The sequence below is a fragment of the Erinaceus europaeus genome, chromosome 12 (genome assembly GCF_950295315.1).
Source record: "Erinaceus europaeus chromosome 12, mEriEur2.1, whole genome shotgun sequence".
Classification (NCBI taxonomy): Eukaryota; Metazoa; Chordata; class Mammalia; order Eulipotyphla; family Erinaceidae; genus Erinaceus; species Erinaceus europaeus.
The window spans coordinates 33,545,469-33,554,885 of record NC_080173.1 but is presented as its reverse complement, the minus strand read 5'-3'; the positions used below and the strand labels follow the sequence as shown (position 1 = coordinate 33,554,885).

Sequence of the window (9,417 nt, the reverse complement as noted above, 5' to 3'; positions counted from 1 at the left end):
TTTGCTTGTGTTGATTTACAGTAAAATAGATAAGAATGTGTCTTACACACTTGTTTTTGCTCTTTCAGGGGAGATGTCTTCACTTGGCTTTAGTTAACTTGACTATATTGGGATCCTTTGTCTGGCAGGTTGTACAGTGAATCATGAGTTGAAGGTCTATCAAGATAAGAGCTCACTGGTACAGTCCAAGCCTGGCTATAATAGTGCTATTACATGGAGGGCAGAACTTTAACTGGGATACGAAATAGTAGGTACCAACTAAGGAAAAGGGTAACCCTGAGAATTTAGGTGTCTTTCAGGGGTCTGGGAGGTGCACCACCCAACTTAGTGCACAGGGTCCTGTTCCCACCTGCAGAAAGGGAACTGAATGTCTTTTCATTTCAATCAAATTCTGACTGTATATATTATAAAAATGAACAGATCTGTGTTTCTGATTTCCAAAACCAAATAGAAATTAATTTTTTGTAGATAAAAAAAGCAGGCAAAAGAGTAGACACAGCCAATTATCAGTATCTTGCCTCTCAAATCTAAATTTATTCTTCATTTCCTGATATGCAGAAATGGAGTTGGGGTCTATTCTTTTTCAAATGACAGCATGTCAAGCTTGGTCAGTAGAGGGCGATGGAAAGACATTGCAGGAGGAGCATGCACTCACCTGATCTGTGGGTTCCTTCTGTCAAGCTCTGTCCATGACAGCAGCATCCTGCTCTAGCCTCCTGTACTACTTGCAGTTTGCTCAATGTCCAGCACCTGCTGTATAGACAGCTTCCTTAATATCAGATGCTAGCAGCCGCCTCCTCAATGCACAGCAAGCAAATAATACACCAGCCAGCAGCCTCCCAGGCACTTTTCTGGAACAACCTCAGCAAAATGCCCCTGTGAGACCTCTCCCCATGAGCAGTCTTACTGCACCATAGTGAGTGGGTTTCTGGAAAATTCTGACACTATGGCTCCAACATGGATTTTCTGACATTCAGTGAGCTCTTGCTATGCCCTCTAAAACAAGTTTTGGAATACTCTTTTGGGTTGTCTCTCAATCTGAAGTTGTGACTACTGCTTATGTTATTCCTATGTTCTTTTTTAAAATTTATTTTATTGGGTAGAGATAAAGGGAAATTGAGAAGGAAGGGGGAGATAGAGAGAGAGAGAGAAACACAACTGCATACCTAGTTCACTGTTTGTGAAGCTTTCCTCCTGCATGTGGGGACCAAAGCCTTGAACCCTGATCTGTGCACATTATAACATGTACACTCAACTGGATGTGCCACCACCCAGCCCCTTCTATATTCTTTTTTGAAAATATTTATTTATTTATTTATTTATTTATTTGGATAGTGACAGCCAGAAATTGAGAGGGTAGGGAGAGATAGAGAGACACCTGCAGCACTGTTTCACTACTTGCAAAGCTTTCCCCCTGCAGGTGGGGACCGGGGGATCAAACCCAGGTCCTTGTGCACTGTAATGTGTGCTCAACCAGGTGTGCCACCACCCGGCCCCCCATATTCTTTATAGTTCTCTCTACTTCTTACTAGCCAATCCCTCATTTCTCCAGTCTCTAATTATAAATAACTTCTTCTCATTCTCCCCCCCTTCATTGTCAGGATTGTATAGCATCAGGTCATCTTTTACAGATACAAAGACAATTGGGCTGGAAAGAAAGTGGAATGATTCTGCAAAAGGCCTGAGGTTCTGAGCTACCACGTTCAATCCCCAGCACTACTATAAGCCAGAGCTGAGCAGTGCCCTCCTGGTCTTTGTATCTCTCTAGTCTCTCTTATTAAAATAAACAAGACATTCAGGAGTGGGGCAGTAGCACATCGGGTTAAGCATACATGGCGCAAAGCTCAAGGACCAGCATAAGGATCCAGGTTGGAGGCCCCAGCTCCCCACCTGCAGGGGAGTCTCTTAATAAGTGGTAAAGCATGTCTGCAGGTGTCTATCTTTCTCTCCCCTCTCTGTCTTCCCCTTCTCTCTCCATTTCTCTCTGTCCTATCCAACAACAGCAACAACAATAATAACTACAACAATAAAACAACAAGGGCAACAAAAAGGGAATAAATAAATATTAAAAAAATAAGGGAGACAGGTGGTAGTGCAGTGGGTTAAGTGCAGGTGGCGCGAAGCACAAGGACCAGCATAAGGATCCCGGTTCGAGTCCACGGCTCCCCATCTACAGGGAAGTCGCTTCACAAGCAGTGAAGCAGGTCTGCAGGTGTCTCTCATTCTCTCCCCCTCTCTTTCTTCCCTCCTCTCTCCATTTCTCTCTGTCCTATCTAACAACGATGACATCAATAACAACAACAATAACTACAACAACAATAAAAAACAAGGGCAACAAAAAGGGAAATAAAATAATAATAAAAATAAATAATAAATAAATAAACAAGATATTTTTTAAAAGAAAATAAAGACAAAGACTGAGCGACAGAGATAAAGATACCACAGCACTGAAGCTTCCTCCAGTGCATGGGGATCAGATTCAAATCTAAGTTGTATGCATGACAAAACAGGCATACTATCCAGGTGAGCTATCTTGTTGGTTCAACAATTCTTTTTATTAAACCTTCTTTTTTCTTTTTTAGGATTTATTTATTTATGAGAAAGATAGGAGGAGAGAGAAAGAACCAGACATCACTGGTACATGTGCTGCCAGGGGTTGACCTCAGGACCCCATAGTTGAGAATCCAGAGCTTTATCTACTGTGCTACCTCCCAGGCCACATTATTAAACTTTTTTTTTAAATTAAACTTTCTTTACTCAAATTACTGTGTGATTTCCCCTTCTTTCCCTTTCCTTCTCTTCCTTCCTTCTTTTCTTTCTTTTCTTCTATTTTTGACACCAGAACTTTTCACCTGTGTGATTCCACTACTCTGGGTGGACTTTTTTTTTTTTCCTTTTCCTAGATAAATGGTGAGAGAAACAGAAAGGGAGGGAGGAGAGACACCACACTATGACTCCAATGCATGTAAAGCTTCACCTTTTCATTGTGCTCCCATGTGGTGACTAAGTACTCAAACCTGTACTGTTGTGCATGGCAAAGTATACACTCTACTGGGTGAGCTATCTGATAGCTCCCTAGTGTATATTTTCTGTCTCCAGACTAGTCTGTTCTTGGAATAGCTCTAGAATTTCTAGCTTATTCCTCTCTCTCTTTTTAAAACTATTTTTCTTAATATAATTTATTTATTTATTTATTATTAGGTCTTTGCACATTGTAATATGTGCACTTAACCAAGTGTGCTACCACTTGCCCCCCCCCCCACACACACACACACCTTACTCCTCTCTATGAGTCCCAGGGAAGGACATGTTTACTAAATAAATTATAGTATTGCATACAGTTCTTTTTAAATATTATTTTGTTATCTTCATTTATTTATTGGATAGAGTCAGACAGAAATTGAGATGGGGGGGACAGAGAGAGGGAGAAAGACAGAGAGACACCTGCAGATCTACTTTACCACTCACAAAGCTTTCCCCCTGCAGGTGGGGACTAGGGGCTTGAACCCAGGTCCTTGTGCATTGTAATGTGTATTCTCAACCATGTGCGCCACCTCCCAGCCCCTTTGTATACAGTTCTTTTCATTTTTAGTCTTAAAGCATCATTTAGCCAAAACACTGCTTTTCAGAGTTACTCAAGTACAGCTTTCTTCCCTACTTTGTCTAGTGTGATTATATACATACATAGATATATATTTTTTTTCCTTAAAGGTTATCACTGGGGCTTAGAGACTACATGACTACTTTGCTGTTCCCAATCCCCCCCCCGATGCCTTCAGGGTTATCACTGGGGCTCAGTGCCTGCACTATGAATCCACTTCTCCTGGCAGTCATTCCCCCCTTTTTTTTATTGGATAGGACAGAAAGAAATTGAGAGGAGTGGAAGAGTTAGAAAGGGAGAGAGAAAGACAGACACCTGCAGACCCGCTTTACTGTTTGTGAAGTGACCTCCCTGTAGATGGGGATCCTTGTGTGGGAGTTACCATGCCTGAGAAGAAAGCCCCCAGTCTCCATCTGCAGGGGGGAAGCTACATGAGTGATGAAACAATGTTGAAGGTGTCTTTCTTTATCTCTGTCACCCTCTCTCGCCCACTCACCCTCCTTCACTGTTTTCTCTCTGCCACTATTATAATTTTTTAACGTTAACTACATTGATTAAATCTCAAAACTTTTGGAAAGGGACAAAAACCTATTATGGAAGCAGGTGACAGAGTCACACACTCTAGTATTTGTCCTTATAAAAAAATTCTGGATGATGGAGGCCAGTGGGTGGAACACCCAGTTGAGTACATATGTTACCATGCTCAAAGACCCAGGTTGAAAGCCTTTGCTGCCCACCTGCAGGGGGAAAGCTTCAGGAGTGGTGAAGAAGGTTGGTAGGTGCCCCTACCCCTCTATCTTCCTGTGCCCTCTTGATTTCTCTTTGTCCTTTTAAATAAAAGAAGAAAAAAATAACCACTGGGAGCGGTAGATTAGACAGGCAGGCACTAAACCCCAGTGGAAAAAAAATACATGGTGGGAAAAAAAAATCTGTGTGATGACATGAAGTCCCTACTTCTCCTCTTAATAAACTGTAAGCATCTTTCTTTCTTTTCCTTCTTTCCTTCTTTCTTTCTTTCTTTCTTTCTTTCTTTCTTTCTTTCTTTCTTTCTTTCTTTTTTTGGTGTCCAGAGTTATTGCTGGGGCTTGATGCCTGCACTATGAATCCACTGCTCCTGGAGGCCATTTTTTTCCCTTTTGTTGCCCTTTTTGTTTATCATTGTTGTTATTATTATTGTTGTTGTTAGTGCTATCATTGTTGCTAGGTAGGACAGGGAGAAATGGAGAGAGGAGGGGAAGACAGAGAGGGGGAGAGAATAAAAGACACCTGCAGACTTGCTTCACTGCCTGTGAAGTGACTTGCTGCAGGTGGGGAGCCAGGGTCTTGAACCAGGTTCCTTAAGTCAGTCCGTGTGCTTTGCACCATGTTCACCTAATCTGCTATACTACTGCCTGGCCCCCCACCCCCGTAAGCATCTTTCTAAATGTAACCTGCTACTAAAGTTTATGGATGGTAATGTAAGGAACACAGTAGCCAAGAATCAAATTTACAGTGAACACAGATATTGACCACATTTTGGCAGAGTAAACATGTGATTACTAACTGCTCTACCACATTAGATCACCACATTTTAAGACCCAACTTTAAATTGCATTTTTTTTTAAAATATGGAACGCTTCACGAATTTGCATGTCATCCTTGAGCAGGGGCCATGCTAATCTTCTCTGTATCGTTCCAATTTTAGTATATGTACTACCAAAGCGAGCACTTTAAATTGCATTCTTGGGCAGGGGTAGACAGCATAATGGTTATGCAAATAGATTCTCATGCCTGAGGCTCCAGTGTCCCAGGTTCAGTCCCCTGCACCACCATAAGCCAGAGCTGAGTAGTGCTCGGTTAAAAATAAATAAATAAATTTCTTTCTTTTTCATTCTTTTCTCTGCCTAACTAGGATGGAAATTTGACCCAAGAGAAACAGTTAATGGCTAAGGATAGAGTCTAGGTAAATCCCAAGGCTTTTGCTTTTTAAATATTTGGCCATTTGATGACTGAGGTGAGAAAGGAGATTCAACATTCCTTCACCAGGCTGTGAAGAAAATATTACTGGAGTTAAAGACTATGTAAAATACTTTCACAGTTGTATTCAGTTGATTTTCATCAGAGGGGGGACCACAATAGCAAAGTCCTAGCCATTATGGCATTAAAAAAATAAGGTTAAGACAATAATGAACCAGAAAACTGAAAGCCACTAATCAAAGATAGAGACACAAATACAATTAATGTTTTGAGCAAGTTGTTCTGAGGATTCTTGGCTAATCCTGAGATATCCAAAGGCTTCACATGAGGGGCCTTTTCTCCTTCAGGACACAGAAAGGCACTTCCTGCTACTGCTCTCTGTGTTTTGTGCTGCTTGGGTTAAGACCATGCAAAATAAACAATGAAATTTTGCTAGGCATCACATTCCCTTCTAGGAGGAAATTACTTTACTCTTTTTTTACTCCTCTGTTTGGAGAGTAGTTTCTGGTATTTTAATTTTTTAATCTCTTAGCCCCTCTCCTGCCTTTTAGGAAAATTGCTTGTGTTTTCTGTCTCTATAGACTCAATGTTAGACTTTTTGTCCTTTTGTGAGTCTCTCTGAATTTGGAAATTTATATAGGCAGACAAGGAATTGTGTGGAGGCTCAACTCTCCCTCACTGAAGGTACATCATGTATATGCCTGGACTCATGATAAACTTTACAGTGGCTCTCCTACATCATGAAGTGATGTGTGCTGTTTGTGCAAAACCTATGTGTGCTCATGTGGAGACTAAGCCAACTGTGAACCTCAGCGTAGTGATTTGCAGATGATAAATTTTGTCCTTTCTCTTTCTTGTATTGTTTAAACTTCAACTGTTGTGAATAGATTATTTTCATTAAAAATGACATTCTTAGGGGCTGGGCGGTAGCGCGGGTTACGCGCATATGGCGCAAAGCATAAGGATCCCAGTTTGAGCCCCCAGCTCCCCACCTGCAGGGGGTCACTTCACAAGCAGTGAACAGGTCTGTAAGTGTCTATCTTTCTCTCCCCCCTCTGTCTTCCCCATCTCTCTCAATTTCTCTCTGTCCTATCCAGCAACAACAACAGCTATGACAACAATAACAATAACAACTACAACAAGGGCAACAAAATTGGAAAAATAGCCTCTAGGAGCAGTGGATTCGCCACATCAATAACCCTGGAGGCAAAAAATATTGACATTCTTGGGGCTGGGTGCTGGTGCACCTGGTTGAGTGCACATATTACAGTGCACAAGGATCCAGGTTCAAGCCCCCGGTCCTTACCTGCAGGGGAATGCTTTCCACGTGGTGAAGCAGTGTTGCAGGTGTCTCTCTGTCTCTCCCTCCCTACCATCCCCTTGCCTCTCGATTTCTGGCTGCCTCTATCCAGTAAATAAAATAAAGATAATAAAAAATGATTGTCATATGCTTTACATTGGTTTGTTCTAGCCCTCCCCCGCCAAGAGAATTGGATCAGTCCAGTTAATTTCGCGGGCGCTTGGCCCCGCCCGGCCCCGCCTGGCCCCGCCCCAAGGAACCTCGAGAGAGGGTTCCTGAGTTCGAGAGTGCCAGAGTTTCAAGAGGGCTCCCGAGTACGAGAGTTCTAGAGTTCCAGAGTTACAGAGGAAGAGAGAGTTCCACAGCTGGAGAGTTTCAGAGTGCCAGAGTTGGAGAGTTCCTGAGTTCGAGAGTAAGGGAGAGTGCTTGCGCAGCGACAAAGAGACAGCAGAGTTCTGTTTGGTGATTAGTTTGTCTTAGTTTATGAATCGTTGTTCCTGAATAAAGAAATACAGCTTCCCTGCCCAGCCGTTGTCTCTGCGTCTCTGTTACCCGCCCGTGAAGCTAGCCCGCCGGCAAGAGCCCTACAAATTTTAACAACAAATGATATTCTTTATTTTTCCTCCAGGGTTATCGCTGGGACTCAGTCTGGCACTACAAATCCACTGCTCTTGCAGCCAGTTTTTGATTTTTTTTTTTAATAGGATAGAGAGAAATTGAGAGGGGAGGGGAAGATAGAGAGGGAGAGAGGGAGTACCTGCAGACCTGCTTCACCTCTTGTGAAGTGACCCCATGCAGATGTGGAACTGGGGACTCAAACCAGGATACCTGTGCAGGTCCTTGCACTTCGTACTGTTTGCACTTAACCTGGTGTGCCACCACCCGAATTCCCATTTTTCTTTTCTATTTTTTTAATTTGATAGGACAGAGAGAACTCAGAGGGAAGGGGGATATTGGGAGGGAGAGAGGAGAGGAACCTGCAGACCTACTCCTACTCCACTGTTTGTGAAACTCCCTCCCTGCAGGTAAAGAGCAAGGACTTGAACAAAAAAATAACATTTTCTTTTTTTTTTTTCCCTCCAGGATTATTGTTGGGGCTCAGTGCCTGCACTATGAATCCACTGCTCCTGGAGGCCATTTTTCCCATTTTGTTGCCCTTGTTGTTGCACTTGTAGTTGTTATTGTCATTGTTGTCATAGCTGTTGTTGTTGTTGGATAGGACAGAGAGAAATCAAGAAAGGAGGGGAAGACAGAGAGGAGGAGAGAAAGATAGACACCTGCAGACTTGCTTCACCGCTTGCAAAGTGATCCCCTGCAGGTTGAGAGGGGGGGGGGCTTGAACTGTGGTTGGCCCTTGTGCTTTGTGATATGTGCGCTTAACCTGCTGCGTGAAACGGCAACATGAAAAAGGGAACTGGAAGATAAAAATAACTTATTGAGGCTGGCAGAAAGTCTTACCTGGGAAGGCATATGTTTTGCCATGTAGACAAAGCAGGTTCAAGTGTGACCCCAACTGCAATGGGAGGAGCTTCAGTGCTCTGATGTCTTGCCCTCTTTGTCTCTGTTCTCTTTCAATCTGAAAAAGTTGGTTCAGTGATGACAACAACAACAGCATAAAATAAATAACTGAATCTGAATAAAATGTAAATGGGGACAATAATATACACCAGAACTTAGGATAGTAGCACTCAAACCTCCCCCCTGTCCCGCCCCCAAGCATCGTTGTCCAGCTCCACAAACATCCCCTCCCAGGGCAGGTCCTATTTAATCTACACTCCTCCAGAAGTCTCCTGTCTGGCTTTCTCATTTACCTTCTTGCTTTTCAATAATTCATTTTCTACAGAAGAGCTAGATGATTTTCCTTATAAGAAAATTTTGATAGTGGTCCAGGAGATGGCACAGTGGATAGAGCACTGGACTCTCAAGTGTGAGGTCCTGAGTTCAATCCCCAGCTGCACATGTACGAGAGTGATGTCTGGTTCTCTCTGTCTGTCTGTCTGTCTCTTTCTCTCTCTTCCTGTATTTCTCATTAAAAAAATAAATAAAATCTTTTTCAAAACTTTTAAAAAAAGAAAATTTTGATATATCCTACTTTATTTTGTCCAGGTGGTGCCAGGACCCAAACCCAGGGCCTCGTACATGCAAAGTATATATTCTACTACTGGGCTACAACACCCCCACCTAGAGGTTGTTTTTTTTTTTTTTTTAATTTTTAAATTTGTTTTTTTGTGAGAGAGAGGGAGAAAGAGAACCAGAGCATTACTTTGGCACATGCAATGCCTGGGATGTAATTCAGGACCTCAAAGTTGAGGTCCTTCATCCACTGGGACAATTTCTGGGCTGCTAAAGTGATACTCTTAAAATGAAAACCTAATCTGGGGGCCAGGTGGTGATGAACCTGGATAAGTGCACATGTTACCATGGCTAAGGATGCAGGGACCCAGGTTCAAGCCTCTGGTTCTCACCTGCAGAGGGAAAGGCTTTGCAAGTGGTGAAGCTGGGCTGCAGGTATCTATCTGTCTCTCTCCCTCTCTATCACCCCCTCCCTCTTGGTTTCTGG

At 42.7% G+C, this 9,417-nt stretch overlaps 1 non-coding gene across 1 annotated transcript; it reads right to left on the bottom strand.

Annotated features, from left to right (window-relative positions):
- Positions 1 to 5,202: 5,202 nt before the first annotated feature.
- On the bottom strand, positions 5,203 to 5,309 carry LOC132542215 (U6 spliceosomal RNA). The gene has a single exon (XR_009553321.1). It is a non-coding gene; the product is annotated as a U6 spliceosomal RNA (small nuclear RNA).
- Between the last annotated feature and the right edge of the window lie 4,108 nt (positions 5,310 to 9,417).